Here is a 16,615-nt window from a genome sequence, read left to right as displayed (position 1 = left end):
GTGACCAAAACTGGATGCAGTATTCTAAGTGTGGCCTTACCAAGGCATTGTAAAGTGGTATTAATACTTCACGTGATCTTGATTCTATCCCTCTGCTAATGCAGCCTAGCACTGTGTTGGCTTTTTTGGCAGCTGCAGCACACTGCTGGCTCATATTTAATGATTGTCCACTAGGACTCCGAGATCCCTCTCACAGTTACTACTATTGAGCAAGGTACCCCCTATACTATACCTGTACATTTGGTTTTTGTTGCCTAAATGCAGAACCTTACTTTTTTCACCACTGAATTTCATTTTGTTAGATAGCGCCCAGTGTTCAAATCTGTCCAGATCCTCCTATATCCTAAGCCTGTCTTCTGGAGTGCTGGCTATTCCTGCCAGCTTGGTGTCGTCTGCAAATTTGATGAGTTCCCCATCTATCCCCTCGTCCAAATTGTTGATGAAGATGTTGAAGAGCACTGGGCCCAGAACAGAGCCTTGGGGCACCCCACTACACACTTCCCTCCATGTAGATGCGATTCCATTGAGGATCACATGCTGAGTACGGCCGATCAGCCAGCTACAGATCCATTTGGTGGTGATGCTGTCTAACGCGCATTTTTCTATCTTATCAAGTAGTAGGTTGTGATCTACTTTGTCAAATGCCTTACTGAAGTCCAAGTAAATTATATCCACCATATTCCTCTGATCCACTAATTTTGTCACTTGGTCAAAGAATGCAATAAGATTTGTCTGGCATGATCTGTTTTTTGACAAACCTGTGTTGGCTTTTAGTAATGACTTTGTTTGCCTCTAGATGTTCGCTGATTCGTTGTTTGATTATCTTTTCCAGAATCTTCCCAGATATTGAGGTCAGGCTGACAGGTCTGTAATTTCCTGGGTCCTTTTTTGAAGATGGGAACTACATCAGCTCTTTTCCAGTCCTCTGATAGTTCCCCAGTGCTCCAGGATCTTTGAAAAATATAGTTCAGTGGTTCTGAGATCACATCTGCCAGTTCCTTAAGTACCTTGGGGTGTAATCCATCTGATTCTGGTGATTTGAACTCATCTAGGCTGGACAGGTGTTCACTTACCATTTTCTTGCCTATCTTAACTTGTATTTCTATTTTGTTTTTTATGGCACTATTTTTGATAGGTTGGTCTGTTTTTTCCCTTTGTGTAAAGGCAGATGCGAAAAATGAGCTAATTAATAGGGTTGTTAAGTGAATCTGGCTCCCCCATTGATTTTGCTTGTCAAAAAGTCACAAAAGGTGATCACATGATCCCGGGACACTGCGACTGTCATAAATATGAGTCAGTTGATAAGTGGCTGAATTTTGATCACATGACCATGGGGATGCTGCAATGGTCATAAGTGTGAAAAATGTCGTAAGTCACTTTTTTCAGTGCTGTTAAATCTTCAATCAATCACTAAATGAACTATTGTAAGTCAAGGACTACATGTCCTTGTGTCAACTATTTAGATTTTGATAAAATTGACACATTAGTGAACCCAATAGCTTAGAGTCAGGAAGTTCAGCATTTTAAGGATGTTATGTAGGTTTTCACCGCTGCCCATCTTAATAACTGGGCAGGTGCATTCTATACCAGTTGCAGCTTCTAGACTATAGGCAAAGGTAAGTCCATGTACAGCAGCTATCACTAATCCAGTGTTGAGGTTGCTAGGGCATGAATCACTGAATAAAAACTATCCTGGCCTAGGTAGGTCGCATATTGAATCAATGGAGCCTGCCTAAGTATCTTTGTCTTGTCTGTACAGTACATGTATGGTATCCGGAATCATAATTTGAATCTTTTTAACGCTGATACTGGGAATTACTGTATACTAAGCAAGAATAATCAAATGCTTTCCTAACCATCTTGCATTAGTCCTTTCAGAGATCCTTGGCTGGGTAGCAATAAGAACAGAGTAGATTATCATTGGATCAACTTCAACAAAATGAATTTCTTAGTGTCCTTCAAACTTTTTTTCCCATCAAATAATTTTCATCCAACAACTTTTATTTTCATTCCCAACAAGTTCCTCTCTCCCTTTCATCTTGATCATAACATTAAACAGAGAGAAGAGGAACATGGCTCCCAAGTGAGACCAGAGCTTACGTCAAGTACAAGTTCATTCCTTTTTCATCACCAAGCTGAATCATCTTATTAAAGATATTAAATCCTGACAAACCTAGGTGTCCAATTTTGAATCAGCAGAAAAACTCTTATGAATTTCTAAACTTGAACATATATATTTGTACATAGAATAATGGTCAGTATATCACAAAGTGAATCAAATATGCCTATATGCAAAATAGTGCTTAAAAATATTTTCTGCAGATTCAGGGTAAACTAAAAACAAGACCAGGAAGACTTACAGCCCTCTGAACTGTTTAAGATCACCAGAGCCCACTCTGTACCTTGGAAGTACCAGCAAAAAATATGAATCAATGATTCTGTTTTCACAATTTCAAGGGTTATGTTAAGATTTTAAATTTTAGAATAGATTTAAAATAATTCTTAACCCCTCCGAAATTGACCAAAAAAGGAAACTATAAGCAACCCAACTGTGATCCTTTAAAAAAAAAGACAATATCATCCTAGGAGTAGCCACAAAAAGAACTGAAGAGAGATGGCTTGGAATTCAAGTGGTACAACAGGTAGTATTTGTTGTTTTGCTCAAATTGCAATTACATCTAAATTCTGTGATATTACTCTTCCTATCTTGCAGGTACTGCTTCCTATAGAATGCCCAGTTTAAGAAACAAACAAACAAACAAAAAGCAATGAACCCACTGTTAGTAAAACCAGTAAAATGTTAAAATGTTACAGAAAACGGTTTTTTTAATGAAAATAAAAATGTTAGTAAACTTAAAATTAAGACATACTTTATACTAATAAAGAGGTACCACCACCAAATACCCAATTTCATTACTAAGCCCAGCCTTCTTGTATATTACTTCAAAAGAAGACTAAACAAACTATGAAGATGGATTGATATTCTGGTGAGTAAAGGAAGTAACCATCCAGGGCAAAATGTTTAATAAACTATTTAGTGTTCCTATTTAATAGAAAGTAATAAAGCAAGTATGTATAAGTTATATGCATCAAATAGAAGTTCAATTATGTTAAGCTAATTTGTAATAAGTCTGGATTTTTAGTTTATTTTTAGTGCAAATTCAAGTGTTAACAAATTCAAGTATGAAATTCATTGCACAGGTTATATGCTTGGGAATAAATCTAACTACATACTACACTACTTCATCCAAGCAGAATAGCTTCCAAACACCTGTATACACATAAATCTATGGAAAAACAGCAGTACCAAATGCAAATCCCAAAAAATTAATAAACTAGCAAGATTTATCAAGATTAAGCTATATATATTCTGAGGAATCTTGATATTTTTCAGAATATCTGTCCAGAATACAAACCTTGGATGCAATTTGCTCTTCCTTTGTGCACATAAAATAAACTATTTAGGTACTCAAATCTGTGTGAGAGCATATGCAAAGAGCATATGCAAAGCATATAAGACTATTTAAACAGAAATGGTTTTCTTTTACTACCAAGTGTTTGTGCAACATCTTATCTCTTTCTCTGCTTGCTGAAAGGTTCAGTTTCTGATAAAGACTAACTGGCCCTAAGAAGTATGGTAGAACTTCTAGTTTCTATTTGTCAATCATCAAGCAACAGAATGGGGAATAAGCTATTGTCTCCAAGAATTAGTTTTACCCATACAGGTAATGCATAGAATAACATTTACAGCAATTTGAGAAACTTGGATTTCTAACCCAGTTTCAAGGTACACCTTTATGAACAGAATATGCAGTTAGAATGGAGGCCTATCACTTCTCATATTCAGTTACAATCTCACATTTTTTAAAATAGTAAATAGTAAAGTAAGGTTGTATTATATGAGTAAATCTGGATACATATTTATATTATATTTACAATCTTCTGAATCCCAGGTACAAAAGTATCAGAAGAGATTTCCAGGATGCTGAGTTTTATGTCAGTTCAAATAGCTATGAAAAGTCAGAAATCAATTTTTAAAAAGGAATCAAAGACACATGATTATTAAAACATGATTACTTTGTTAACCTATATTGAACTGATTGGCTAGGTAAGTAATACATTTCCTAGATCGACAAGTATTGAATTACTATTGATAAAATTAAAACTACTAAGAAGTAAATTCTCCAATATCTGAATTGAGAATTAATTTAAAGATGAACTGTATATTCTTCCTCAGTATAATTAAGTGTCTTAATTAACAAGGAGGACTCATTAGAAAAGACCCTAGAAAAATTGAAGGTAAAAGGAAAAGGGAACAGCAGAGGAGGGTTAGATAGTGTCTTGAATGCAATAAGCATGAATTTTGGTAAACTCTGGAGAACAGGAGGTTTAGCGTATTATGGACATGGGGTCATGAAGAGTTGGACATGACTTAGCGATTGAACAACAATATATAATCAAGTGTATTGAGCATCAAACTTCATTTTTAATTTCATGAGAAAGTTTGCTTTTATGAACTAATGACTGAAAGAAATAGCTAATATTGGTCTCAAATCCAAATTTACTCAGTGAATTTGTATAACCTCGTATGATCTAAATCAGCTTAGCTGGCTCAGGAATTTTGGGAGTTGAAGTCCACGAGTCATAAAAGAGCCAAGGTTGACTACCCCTGATCTAAATCTTATCTATATCTTTGCCTTCTATTTATGACCTGACCATGACTACTGAAAAGAGTAAAAATATATAAAGTAAAAATAGTATGAATGAAAGTCATATATAGTTTAGGATGCTACTGTTTTGTTAATTTTTAATTATAAGAGAAATATTTAAATTTATATGTGTACATTTTTGTTTAATAAAGTTTAATGTATTAATATATATTCATAAAGTTAATAAAAGAAGCAGAGGACACATGGACAGATACCACATTATTTTTTTTTAATAAAATTAGAATACTCAAAGCCTCCAAATCCCCCAAACTGAAGTAAAATAAAAGTTACACAATGCATCAAGATAGACATCTGAGTCATTCAGTCTAGGGATTTTAAACTGTTTGTTTGTTTATTTATTTACCCTCATAGAGTGACTCTTGGCAGTCTTTTCTTAAGCATTTTATCTGGGAGAAGAAAATTACTGTTTTAAATTTAGACACATAGTCCTGCTAAGATATATGCTCCACTTTCTTTTTCTCTTCTCAGATTTAACATTATTGGATCTTGCTAACATTATTGTGAAATGAGACATAAGTATTGCACTTTATATGTAGGTGTTGGATTAACAGTGTAATTTATTTACAAAAGTTGTAATCTGCCATAGGCAAGTCACATTAACTCAAGTCTTGGTATTTTTAATCCCTTATTCTCAACATCAATAAACTGATTCTTCATGGTTTACACATTGTTTACATTAGCAAGAAGAAAAACAGCAAGAGGCAAAAAGAAGGGTAAAGATGGCAGATTGACAAAACTGGATGGGAATAAAGGAATACAACCCACATAGTCTAAAAGACGCTTCAATCAAAGGCCTGGGCACAGAGCCATAGAGATGACACTCATGATTGGAACATAGTCCTGGAAGGCCAGAATTTAATAGATTCAAAAAAGTGGGGGGAATATTGTGCTGTATGTTAAGCAAATATATGCTTAATACAAATCACACAACCGAGCATGGAAATCCTGTGGATAGCGTTTGAATAAGAATAAAAGGACAGCAAAACAAAAGTTCTAAGCCATCTAGGCAGACAAAAGTTAGGGATTAGGTCTTTCCGCATCAAGTAATGAAGCTTTCAAAGAAATATACATATTAATGACAACAGAAATGTAGCTGCCCTGACATGTGCTGAAATCTTGCTGTGCCAAAAGATCCAACAAATTCTTGTCTTTTCTTACTAACAATGCCAATTGTCAAAAGGCAAAACAAGGAATATGGAGATCTGCTATTGTTGAACTAATTCTTACCAACAGAAAGAAAATTACCAGATTATCTTTGAGTTCATGATATCAAAGGCAAAAAGAATAGACTGGATATACTGGATGTAAGATCAGATTTTGATAAGCCTACACACAGGCATGATCCAATGGTGAGAAGTCCTGAAGGAGAAAAACAAGTCAGGGAAGGGTGGCAATCCTACAGTCCAAGATATAGATGGCACACCTGCAAACAATCTATTCTAGAAGGAAAAATATCTCCTCTCTTTGGAAGATACACAAAGAGCTTTCTCAAAACACTGAAAAGAAAAGGGGGTGTTTTCTTTTTTCACACTCATATTAAAGCAGGGCGGTATAATCAGAAAGAGGTATAAAGTAGTTATCAGAAAATACAGATTATAACAGAAACCAGAATAAATGCTTTTTTGGCAAAGATAAAGAGGTCACAGATGTGAAGAGAAAGGGGTAATTTGGTAATGGTAAGGGTGGAGAGGCAGGTCATTTTAATTCTTATTTTGGAGTTGTCTTATTTTAAAAAGGATGTGAAACCTTACCTGGCAATAACTGTGTTATTAATGGAGAAGGAAGTCGTACTTCAGGACAGATGAGGAGAAGAATAAAACACAAACAAATACTCAACTAATTTTAATGAGTTCAAGTCTCTGGTGCCAGATGAATTATATGCTAGGTCAGTGGTTCTCAACCTGTGGTCTGTGGACCTCTGGTGGGGGGCATGATTTAGTCAGAGGGGTTCTGCAAAGGCTTGAAGAAATGTTAAGATTTAAATCTTGAGTTAAGTCTTGGTGGTCCATGGCCACTAAAGATATTTAAAGGGGGTCCATGGTGAAAAAAAGGTTGAGAACCATTATGCTAGGTTACTGAAGAAACTAGCAGAGGTGACTAAAGTGCTGCTGACTCTGAGAATTTCTGGAGAAAGGATAAAGTTCCAGAAGACTGGAGGAGAGCAAATGTTGTTCCTATCTTTAAAAGGGGGAAGAAGGCAACCCATGAAATTACAAGTCGGTTATCTTGACATCTAAACCTAATTATTAAATAGATTTGTGAGCATTTGGATGGGAATGCAACAATTAGCAGGAGCCAGCTTAGGTTTATCTCAAACAAGTCATGCCAGATTAATGTTATCTCAGTTTTCTGATAGAATTACTAGCTTCACAAATTGGGAATATAGTGCAGACATACAGTAGGGTACCTTGACCTTAGCAAAGCTTCTGACAAAGTACTTCATTATATCTTTATTAAGAAAATAGTCTGCTATAGGAAAAAGTCAACTTGGTTTTGTGGTTAAAGATGCTGAGCTAGAGCAGGAAAACCCAAATCCTAGTTCTATCCTAGGCATGAAAGTCAGCTGAGTGACTTTGGGCCAGCCATGGTCTCTCAATCCTAAAACAGGAAAGCCAGGTGACATCTCAGAAGGCATTTCTGGCAAATCATCTTTGAAAATATTACCAAGAAAACTGCACTAACTTGCTCACAATGTCTCTAAAACAGACTCCAAGGACCATAAAAATAACATTATTAGGGACAGATGATTATTATATACATGTGTAACTGGCTAAATAACTGTACCCAGAGAGTACTCAGAAGTGGGTCTACATAACTGGAGGTAGGAGAGTAGTATTGAGTAGACTATCACTCAGCTATGGGGCAACTTTATTCATGAAAGGGATGAAGAAATGTTTACTACTTTCGCAAATTACACAAAACTAGGAGGAGTAGCTAGAAGAGAAAAAGAAGATTCAAAAAGTTCTTCAGACTTAAATAGTCAGTTGAAATAAAGATTTAAAGTGAGTAACGTAAAGGTTTTCAGCTGAGGAAAATAAATGAAAAGCATAAATACGAGATGGGGGAGATCCAACTTGGTTCTAGTTTCTGTGGAAGGAAAAAGAATCTGCCATGTTCTACTATGCCACAAGCTGAATATAAGCCAATGATTTGATGCAACTGCTAAAAGGGCAAATGCTATTCTAAAATATATTAACAGGAGTAGAGAGTCCAGTTTATGGGAAGTAATTATGCCATTCTGTTTAATAGTCAGGCCTTGCTTGAAATGGTGTGTCCAGTTCTGGGCACTGCAATCTAGGGTGGTTTCTTCAAACTGGTTCCACACAACTTGAATGTGTTGTATAAGCCTAAATCTCTGTCCCTTTTGGAGATATGTTTTTCCCCTAGTCCCTTGACACTGATTTGGAATTTTAATCAAGGTTATGATCAAGCTGGTGGACCTTAACTATAACATGTAGCACCAGCTTGTTGTAAGATTACCTAATCTAATTATGTCTCACTCATCACATCTAATCCTAGACCAGGGGTAGGCAACCTTGGCTCTTTTATGACTTGTGGACTTCAACTCCCAGAATTCCTGAGCCAACCATGCTGGCTCAGGAATTCTGGGAGTTGAAGTCCACGAGTCATAAAAGAGTCAAGGTTGCCTACCCCTGTCTTAGACTAACAGCCAGTTTGGATCTGAGCTGAAATTAATCCTAGACAATCCAAAATGCTCAAAGGGAAAATGATATTTGTAGCAACATTTTAGCTTTATTACTGATGCTCCCAGGGTTTTCATGGTTGTTGTTGCTGCTGCTGTTTTGGATACGTGTCTCATTTGAAAAAGCCTTAATTCAAAATAGCTCCCATATGTTGGGTTCCACTAGGATTAATTTGAGAGGACAACCCATGGAATATCCCAGCATTCTTTGTCACTGAATGTCAGCCCTGCAATTTTTCAGCACTTCTTTAGGATTAAAACTCCACTTCTAACCAACAGAAAAACCAGTCCTCAGTTATCATTATTTGGGCCACCAGGGCATTTTAGAGTTTGAGGAATGAATGGGGGCAATTTATCTGCTTGTCTGTCCCTGGAAGAAGAATAGTTTGAACTTTTTCATCCTTTCTGCTGACATTATGACACAGAAAATCTTCTATGGGCATCAAGAGGTGGAAGTTCTCCCAAACTTTCAAGAATTTGCTCCCTAATTTAAAGCACAGAACCCAGACAGGCTGAGATTACAGGAAAAATAAGACAGTAAGAAAAGGCTTCCCTCATGGCTGTGTGATAAACAAGGTAAGGCCAAGATTTCTACACCCACCCATATTTCAGCTGAATTTCAGCTGAATTTTCTTCTCCCTAGGAAAACAATACAAATAAGATTATTGGTGAGAATTTAAATTGAGGACATTCCTATGCATTCTAGTTATTATAGTACTTGCACAAATATATGTCATTGTTCCTGGTATATCAGGACTATTAACATAAGATTAGATCAAATCTTATAGGCTGTTTAGTTGATTTCCAGACTTGATGCAGAAAATCAGAAATAGACCATCTCTAACCAATGGTTTTCCAGTTTCTGTTTGAAAGACATACAGTGAAGGAAAGTATATGCACTAATTCCATTGTGGAATTCCTCTCACAGTTAAGGAACTAAGGTAGGAACATCAGCCTGGTAGAGACAAGCAGAGGGGTAAATCTGACTGATTTTATGAAACTTCAAAAACCTTCCTCCAAATATTTTATATTTTGCCCAGTTTTTCTCTGAGATAAAGCTATTGTACTGCATATAGCCACCTAAAGTTCAAAGATCTGTGAATTCAATTCCCGTTAGGGGCTTGAACCCCACAGAATAACATCTGGCTACCTCTGTCTTTAGATTCCCAATAAGGATAAAGCTAGTAACGTGGTGCCTCCTGGTGGTCACTTAAGTGGGAACACCACTGGATATATAAAAATAGAGAACCCCCCCCCCTTCCAGAGGTTGATGGTCATGTAAAATTGTACATGGGGGCATGACATAATATAACATTATCACTCCATTTTGAGACTTTAAGAGAAGGTGAACTCTTTATACCAGTGTTTCTCAACCTTGACAATTTTAAGGCATGTGGACTTCAACTCCCAGAATTCCACAGCCAGCAATGCTGGCTGTGGAATTCTGGGAGTTGAAATCCACATGCCTTAAAATTGTCAAGGTTGAGAAACACTGCTTTATACCATTCTGACAGAGCTTGGTGGGGGGAAAAACCTTTGATGGGAAAAATATCAGCCCTTCTTTCCTGACAAAATGATTCATACGGTTTAGACCACGAGAAATAAAAGGTCAAAAATGGCTTTGAATCAACATTGTAGGCAGAGTTTCAACAGGAACTGTCCCCATCACTACTTTTGTCTCTAAAAAAAAAAGTGAACGGATATCTGTATGCTATACTGAAATTATGTATCAAAACACAAAATATTTTTAAAACATTCCTGCTACCCAACAAAGGATTTCCCCCAAGAAGACAGGGGTTTTAGTTCTGTTCCTGCAGCCCAATGAAAGATCCACACAGACCTCCATGGACCTTACCAGGGCCTTCCCCCCAAGCACCTCACAGTTTTTACCTGGAACTCCCATCTGCTTAACACCCAGGAGATCATTTAGCAACTACAACTCAGAGTCCCAGGATTGTAGTCATTGAGGGAAGCAGTCATAGGGCATCTTGCTTAACAACAGCTTCACTCAAAGACCAAGATTCTAGTCCCAATTGTGACTGTAAGTTGCCACAAGGAATGTTGCTGAAATATGTGATACTTTGGCCTTTCTATGTATCACTTTCAGCCTTGTAGCAATAATCCAGAGTTTGTGTCACTCTATTTACTTCCTCATTCCCTCAATTATGAATTTAATGTAAATAATGATAAGGAAAACAATGCATCTAATTTGCCTTGCTTGCCTCCCAAATGAAAAATCATCACCCCTTGTGGCTTATGACATACACTGAAGGCATTGTCTCACTTTTTGCTCTAATTATAAATTGCACATAATGAACCTATTTTTAAAAACACATGCATGTTTTACTCAAAGAGCTTGAATTTGTTCATTATCCTTTAGCTAAAGAGTTACACCACATGATCAAATCATATCTTCTATTATACACTGTGAGAAGGAATTATAGGACTTGCCTAACATGAGATAAGTTCATTAGTTAATTAAAACCAAGTATTACAAAACTACATATCATACTAGCTTTTTGTAGGTAAGAAAAGCAGGTGCAAAGATTAGATTAGAAACAATTTGGGGGGAAAATGGGAAACCTGATGTCTTGAGATCACAACTCCCAGAATTAACAGCCAGCATAATTCTGAGTGTTTATCTGAATATCTGGAGACAAAGAGCAGCAGCCGAACAAACTAGGTTTGTTGGTCAATTTTATTATTCTTTTAATTATGCAATTTGATTTTACATTAAGACTTTCAGTTAGGTGCAGAGTTTTTCAAACAGTCCGTTAGCATGACAAATCCTGGGGGAATTTTTCAAACTTTTTTCATTAAAGAGTTTTCCTCTCCAGTAATTCAACTAGTCAGGCCAGAGTTTTCACCCCTCCCCATACAATACACACTTTCATTTACAATGGGTGGAATCTCTTGAAGGCACAAAAAATTAACCCTTAGTAGTTTTCTGAGCAAATCTTAGAACTAACAGAAGAGCTGAACGTGAGAGTATGCACAAAGGCAATAAAATTAGTTTCCTGAAAGCTGTTTTAGACTGCAGCAATAAAAACAAGTGAAACACATTACTCTGTACTATTCCAGAGGATTCCATTATCTTTAATTAAAGTTCACCCTTAGTGGGACATCTGGCTCACATCTGATTGGCTAAGTACACAAAAATCTCAAGTGATATGCTTCACAGATATGGAGTGAAATGAGCCACCCAATTCTCACCAGATAACATCACATGCATTAAAATCTTTGTGCAATGCAGAAAATAATACCTCATCACCGGTTCATTCTGCACGAGAAGAAGAGGAGGAAAAAAGGAAACTGCTTTTGATTGAATCATATCTTTGATTCATCAAACACAGCACTTACTACGCAACGTTTCAGGAAGATGTTCTTTCCGCCCTAGCGGGAGATGACAAAACCTAAAACCCGGAGACGCCGGTACAGAAAAAGTGAAGCAACAGCTTCACCGGGGAAGTCTAGGATAGCAGAGGCGTGTCTTTAAAGTCATCCTTCACACGGCGCACGGGGTTCCCGCAAAACATGCCCAGGCACTCACGGATCCAGAAGAAACGAGGCTGGAGGAACTGTAGGAGGAAAGGACGCCGTTCGTAAACGGGGCTCTTCCACTAGCAAGCAATCAAATTCTGCCCGTTTCTCTCGTCGCCTTTCCCGGACAGGCGAACAACCCTTAGCAGGCAGGAACACAGGCGACGCGCTCGGTTCGTCCCTTCCCCGGGAGCGCAGCCGCCACGTTCTTGATCCGGTCAGGGCAAGTCGTGTGTGAGTGGCTGGTCCCAGGCAACGGCCACACAACTATTTAAAGCACCTACGGCACGAGCGATTTCACGAGCCAAGGAAAAAAAGAAAAAAAATGTCTCCAAAGGGGTCCCTTTGGGCAGTGTTTTTCAACCTTGGAAACTTTAAGATGGGTGGACTTCAACTCCCAGAAGCTGGCTGGGGAATTCTGGGAGTTGAAGTCCACCCATCTTAAAATTTCCAAGGTTGAAAAACACTGCCTTTGGGGTTTTAATGCCCAGCGCCAGGAAGCCTTGAGGCAACGAATTTCTTTTCCAACAGAGTTCACCCAAATTACTAAATACGAATTAACAAACACACTTGTCGCGTGCACATTGACCGCTGTGCAGCACTAAACCAGGTTACTGCCTGACGAAGAGGCCTGGTTATCACAACCCCTTAAACACAAACTACCCATTATAGCCTAGTCTAGCGTGCTGTGCAAATCCAGGCAAAATGTCACTCTCCTGCTGAGAGGAATGAGGGCCAACCGACTCCATCATTTACATGTTAACAGCAACGAGGAGGCCAGACCCAATACTCCACTCGAACCTGAATCCCCCCCCCCCAAAAAAAGGTCTTTTCTACCTGCTAAGTTACTCGTTAGGGCCAGTCTTTCTCTTAGCATCCTCCAGTTTTAACAACAGCCTGGAAGTAGAAGCACACCTGGAGACCCCAGCGCCAGGAAAGCTTTGCTAAGGGTACCGCGAAAGCCTGTTCCAGAACAGGGCAGCGCGCACATCCTTATTTCCTGACGTCCTTCAATCCCACAGCAGCTTCCCCTCCCCAAGTCACGGACGTAGCCCGCACACCAGGTTAAGCCATCACCTTTGTGTGAGGCGGATTGTTGACTTAAGGCTTCGCCTATTAAGAGAATCCAGTTAGTTGTGCCTAAATTCAACGAACCACTAATTGTGCTCTCGCTTCTCCCAGGATTTTGCCACCTGCTCCATAGATCCACCATCCTACTGGCTGGCTGGGCCACTGGGAGATTTATAGTGCAAGTACCGTCCCACCGATGCGATCCCTACGCTGAAAATAGCTGAGCATTCGGAAGAGCAGCCTGAAATTCGGCGCTTTACAGCCTGCCTCGCCTTGCCCTAAGTAACGAGAGGAATTAATCTAGCAGCGCCCGCTCTATTTGAAAAGGACACCTGCCACCAAGTTCCGCAGGGCTTACGCTGGTTCCGAAACGAGAGGCGCTGCACTCACTTAGCCGCCCTGGAGGAGACGGACGCCTCCTTCCCGCGCCCGGCGCACCAGAAGGCAACCAGCAACTGAGAGAGAGAAAAAGAAGCGGCCGTGCGGCTTCCAGCCCTGGCGAAGCCCAGCCTTTCGCTGCCTCCCAGAATCCGCCCATTGGATTGGCCGGAGTGAGTTGTGACTCATTTTTTTTTCTGCTTACCTTTACCTCAGTCGCCTCCGCACGTGTTTCTTGGACGTCAAGCAACCAGCAGCCTCGGCTCGGACCTCTTGGGCAGGTGGCAGAAGGAGAAGCTTTGGGCGCCGAAGTTTTTGAAGTGACTGTTTCAATACGTTGTATTTTTCCTCCCTCCGCTATTCACACGGCTGACAAAATAAGTTGTGGTCTACTTCGAACCCTCGTGTAGCGTACCTCGTAAAGAAATGCTAATTTTGTAAAACTATCAATAATATATAATCAACATGCAGTATAAAGGCAAAAAAAAAAAAAAAAAAACCTTGGCAGGTGAAACAGAAGGACTGCCGCACTGGTGGAAGGACTAAAAGGCAGGTTTTTAAATTATTTAAAATATTTAAAAACCAACCAATCCCCAAGTTAATGGAATGGAGGGTGAGAGAAAATTTCATAATTCATAAAACCACTGAAAAGTCCCAGGCTCTAAAAAATTCAGATCAAACCACAGGGTGGCTCATTTAACAGGTCTCTTTGTCCAATGAACACAGCTTCCAGTTCCTAAACTACTACTGGTATATATGGAGAAAACCTTCTCTCCAAAGTAAATGCCCAAAAGCCACTCAGGGTGCTCTGATGTTATTCAGGCACTTTGAATTTAACTCTGAAATCTGTTGGAAATCAATGAGCTAAGCTAGAATAGATGTGATATATTTCCAGCATGATATGGGTAACTTCCAAATCTAATTCATGGTGCACCCCCATATAGATCATATAGCAGGATTTTTATTGTACACCCCCGCCCCCGATCCCTCTCTGAGAGAAATAGGCAGTTCAAAAATGTGAAAAATAAATCAAATTAAACCAGAAATAACACATGGGTTGTGGTAGCTAAGATGCTGACAACTGAGAAATTGTGTGTAAAGGACATAGGGATTCTTTACCTTTGAACTCAGGGACTGCACAGGAGATTCCCAAACATAACTGATCTACAGAACAAAACTACTGTATCCTGTTCTGGGGAATGGATGAGATGTCTCCCAACGACAAGTTGTCTGGACTTAGTTTTGATTTCTTGTTCCTTGTATAATCTGCAGCCTGGCCCAGGGAGGAGCCAATCACACTGCCCAGTACATCTGATGGGGTTGGAGAGGAGAAGGTTCCTCACCGTAATGCCGCGACCCGCAACTGGTCGTAAGTTGAGGACTATTCAACCGGTCGTAAGTCGAGGACTACTCAACTGGTGCAGCACCGTTTACCGAATGGGACTTTTGGTGGGCTCAGCAGGGCAGACAGCCTGGACAATTCCTATTGGCTTTTGAAAGCCAATAGAATTAGACTCTATTCAAGAGAGTCTATTCTATTAGCTTTCAAAAGCCAATAGAATAAAAGGGAGTAGCACAGCTAAGGAAAAGGGGGAAAAAATGGCGGACTGCATTGTTTGGCGACCCCCGTGAAATGGTCATTCGACCCCAAATGGGGTTCCGACCCACAGGTTGAGAACCACTGCTGTAATGGCACCCACTTCCACAGGCCCTGACAATCATTCCCAGTTGTTTCATGTAGCAGTGCCTCCCTTATTGTTTCTGATCAATTCTAGTCAAATGAGAGTTGATTTTAAAACACATGTAATGGATCAGATAAAACCTGTCTGAAGACCAAGTTGTAGTTGACATAAGGTTCATTTGAAGTATTGCTTTTAGGGAAGAATACGGGTAGTCATAGACGTAAGAACTGGTAGCTTAGCAACCATTCAAAATTACAACAGACTTCCCCTGAGGGTACTTACAATCCAATTTTGATTGCTGCCACCCCCATTGCCACACATGACTGCATTTCAGGTGCTCAGCAACCAGGGGTTTACCTTTACAGCCACTTGCTGTATCCAACAGTCACATGATTGTGTTTTACCACATTTTTGCCTGAAACTGACATTTGCGTTAATGATTGTGCCATTCATATGGGTGATCTGCTTTATGATTGTCATGACTTACAACTGTGATGGGCAGGCTCCATTGCAGTCATAAGTTGAGGACTATCTGTACAGCCCACTAGAGTCAACACACACTTTAGCCTGGATTTGTATGACTCCAACTGTATAGTCACTCAGAAAAATCAATATTGAAATTGAACCTCATTTCTGTAACTTCTAATTATGGAGTATCACCATTTCCTTTAATGTGGTACTCTCTAGGTATGAGTACTTATGTATAAGCACAAGGTAGGGTAAAAAGTAACAGGGCAATGATTCAGGACAAATATACTCTTAGGAATTTTAATCATTCTGTTAGTTGACCTGAAGGTTCATATCAATTAACAAAATCAGTTTTGAAGAACGGAACCTGCTTCCTTTTGTTGTTTCACAGCATATAGTATTGTATATCGACTGGATTTTTAACTTGCTTGTGTAGGATAGATGTTCAGCAAATCCAGCTATCATATGATATGACTGATAGTATAATTGTCTGCAAACCCATTCATTAAACCATGGTTATAAATTATAGCTTCCTACGTTGGATGAGAACAGTCCTAGATTTAGAATTGTTTTCTGCCCATGTGAAGCTTTGTGGAGTTGCCTTGTTAATGGTTCATAATGTGGCCTCCTGACTTCTAGAAGCAAAGCATCCACGATGCTTTGTTTGGTCTTATTTCTGGACCTTTTCCATTAGACTTACTGATTGAGGTGGCAAGACACCCTAAAGGAAATGGCATATCTCCAGACCTCCACAAGACAATCTGACGCATATTATCAAGGAAAATGATGACTGCCTCAAGCACACCAAATAGTTATTTAGTCCTACGCTATAAGATACTTCCTGTTTGCTTTAACTCTTATTCAGTATTTAAATTCATTTAAAACAGGAATTGCTTCCCAAATATGTGTCAATGCACTCCTCACAGATGGGTTGCAGATTGCAATATGTTGGTTTGCAAGACAGTTTGAAAGCCATTATTGCTGCAAGAGTAAAGCTCGAACACCAAGCATCTGTGTCCCTGCCTGATAAATACGATGGGTGA

General features: G+C 39.1%; 1 protein-coding gene across 3 annotated transcripts in view; it reads right to left on the bottom strand.

The window, feature by feature from the left end:
* ELOVL7 (ELOVL fatty acid elongase 7) overlaps nucleotides 1–13,508 on the bottom strand; it is a 43,346-nt gene extending 29,838 nt beyond the window's left edge. The window contains exon 1 of one of the 3 annotated variants that reach the window (XM_039320200.1): nucleotides 13,403–13,508. The gene's annotated coding sequence lies outside the window, so the exon portion shown is untranslated. The other 2 variants (XM_039320203.1, XM_039320211.1) reach the window with 2 other exon arrangements.
* Nucleotides 13,509–16,615: the final 3,107 nt, after the last annotated feature.

Source organism: Crotalus tigris, unplaced genomic scaffold, assembly GCF_016545835.1.
Source record: "Crotalus tigris isolate CLP2741 ecotype Arizona unplaced genomic scaffold, ASM1654583v1 scf7180000017604.1628558, whole genome shotgun sequence".
Taxonomy (NCBI): domain Eukaryota; kingdom Metazoa; phylum Chordata; class Lepidosauria; order Squamata; family Viperidae; genus Crotalus; species Crotalus tigris.
This window is presented reverse-complemented; position numbering and strand designations above follow the sequence as displayed.